This window comes from Scomber japonicus, unplaced genomic scaffold (genome assembly GCF_027409825.1).
Source record: "Scomber japonicus isolate fScoJap1 unplaced genomic scaffold, fScoJap1.pri scaffold_568, whole genome shotgun sequence".
Lineage (NCBI taxonomy): Eukaryota > Metazoa > Chordata > Actinopteri > Scombriformes > Scombridae > Scomber > Scomber japonicus.
This window is the reverse complement of record NW_026518618.1, coordinates 2,218-5,000: the sequence shown is the minus strand read 5'-3', so window position 1 is coordinate 5,000 and position 2,783 is coordinate 2,218.

Genomic DNA, 2,783 nt, shown 5'->3' with positions numbered 1-2,783 from the left:
CATGCAGGCAGATGGTTGCTTGGGCTTACCCCCCAAACTCAGGCATACCCCTCTGACACTCCAAAAAACTTCGGAAACATTTTTGGACGAAAAAAAAAAAAAGTCGATTTTTGTGGTCCTGGTAACCAAACTTCCACCCATGCCAAAGGGTTCGGCATACCCCCCTGACACTCTAAAAAACTTAGAAAAAATTTTGGACGAAAAAAAAAAAAGTCGATTTTGTGGTCCTGGTAAACTAACTTCCACACATTTTTTTGTGGTCCTGGTAAACTAACTTCCACCCACGCCAAAGAGTTCAGCGTAACCCCGTGACACTCTAAAAACCTTAGAGGGAAAAAAAAGTCGATTTTTGCGGTCCTGGTAACCAAACTTCCACTCCAAAAAACTTAGAAAAATTTTTTGACGAAAAAAAAAAAAGTCGATTTTTCTGGTCCTGGGAACCTAACTTCCACACATGCAGGCAGATGGTTGCTTGGGCTTACCCCCCAAACTCAGGCATACCCCTCTGACACTCCAAAAAACTTCGGAAAACATTTTTGGACGAAAAAAAAAAAAAGTCGATTTTTGTGGTCCTGGTAACCAAACTTCCACCCATGCCAAAGGGTTCGGCATACCCCCCTGACACTCTAAAAAACTTAGAAAAAATTTTGGACGAAAAAAAAAAAAGTCGATTTTTGTGGTCCTGGTAAACTAACTTCCACACATTTTTTTGTGGTCCTGGTAAACTAACTTCCACCCACGCCAAAGAGTTCAGCGTAACCCCGTGACACTCTAAAAACCTTAGAGGGAAAAAAAAAGTCGATTTTTGCGGTCCTGGTAACCAAACTTCCACTCCAAAAAACTTAGAAAAATTTTTTGACGAAAAAAAAAAAAAGTCGATTTTTCTGGTCCTGGGAACCTAACTTCCACACATGCAGGCAGATGGTTGCTTGGGCTTACCCCCCAAACTCAGGCATACCCCTCTGACACTCCAAAAAACTTCGGAAACATTTTTGGACGAAAAAAAAAAAAAGTCGATTTTTGTGGTCCTGGGAACCTAACTTCCACACATTTGTTGTGGTCCTGGTAACCAAACTTCCACCCATGCCAAAGGGTTCGGCATACCCCCCTGACACTCTAAAAAACTTAGAAAAAATTTTGGACGAAAAAAAAAAAAGTCGATTTTTGTGGTCCTGGGAACCTAACTTCCACACATTTTTTTTGTGGTCCTGGTAAACTAACTTCCACCCACGCCAAAGAGTTCAGCGTAACCCCGTGACACTCTAAAAACCTTAGAGGGAAAAAAAAGTCGATTTTTGCGGTCCTGGTAACCAAACTTCCACTCTAAAAAACTTAGAAAAATTTTTTGACGAAAAAAAAAAAAGTCGATTTTTCTGGTCCTGGGAACCTAACTTCCACACATGCAGGCAGATGGTTGCTTGGGCTTACCCCCCAAACTCAGGCATACCCCTCTGACACTCCAAAAAACTTCGAAAACATTTTTGGACGAAAAAAAAAAAAGTCGATTTTTGTGGTCCTGGTAACCAAACTTCCACCCATGCCAAAGGGTTCGGCATACCCCCCTGACACTCTAAAAAACTTAGAAAAAATTTTGGACGAAAAAAAAAAAAGTCGATTTTTGTGGTCCTGGTAAACTAACTTCCACACATTTTTTTGTGGTCCTGGTAAACTAACTTCCACCCACGCCAAAGAGTTCAGCGTAACCCCGTGACACTCTAAAAAACCTTAGAGGGAAAAAAAAGTCGATTTTTGCGGTCCTGGTAACCAAACTTCCACTCCAAAAAACTTAGAAAAATTTTTTGACGAAAAAAAAAAAAGTCGATTTTTCTGGTCCTGGGAACCTAACTTCCACACATGCAGGCAGATGGTTGCTTGGGCTTACCCCCCCAAACTCAGGCATACCCCTCTGACACTCCAAAAAACTTCGGAAACATTTTTGGACGAAAAAAAAAAAAGTCGATTTTTGTGGTCCTGGTAACCAAACTTCCACCCATGCCAAAGGGTTCGGCATACCCCCCTGACACTCTAAAAAACTTAGAAAAAATTTTGGACGAAAAAAAAAAAAGTCGATTTTTGTGGTCCTGGTAAACTAACTTCCACACATTTTTTTGTGGTCCTGGTAAACTAACTTCCACCCACGCCAAAGAGTTCAGCGTAACCCCGTGACACTCTAAAAACCTTAGAGGGAAAAAAAAGTCGATTTTTGCGGTCCTGGTAACCAAACTTCCACTCCAAAAAACTTAGAAAAATTTTTTGACGAAAAAAAAAAAAGTCGATTTTTCTGGTCCTGGGAACCTAACTTCCACACATGCAGGCAGATGGTTGCTTGGGCTTACCCCCCAAACTCAGGCATACCCCTCTGACACTCCAAAAAACTTCGGAAACATTTTTGGACGAAAAAAAAAAAAGTCGATTTTTGTGGTCCTGGTAACCAAACTTCCACCCATGCCAAAGGGTTCGGCATACCCCCCTGACACTCTAAAAAACTAGAAAAAATTTTGGACGAAAAAAAAAAAAGTCGATTTTTGTGGTCCTGGTAAACTAACTTCCACACATTTTTTTGTGGTCCTGGTAAACTAACTTCCACCCACGCCAAAGAGTTCAGCGTAACCCCCGTGACACTCTAAAAACCTTAGAGGGAAAAAAAAGTCGATTTTTGCGGTCCTGGTAACCAAACTTCCACTCCAAAAAACTTAGAAAAATTTTTTGACGAAAAAAAAAAAAAGTCGATTTTCTGGTCCTGGGAACCTAACTTCCACACATGCAGGCAGATGGTTGCTTGG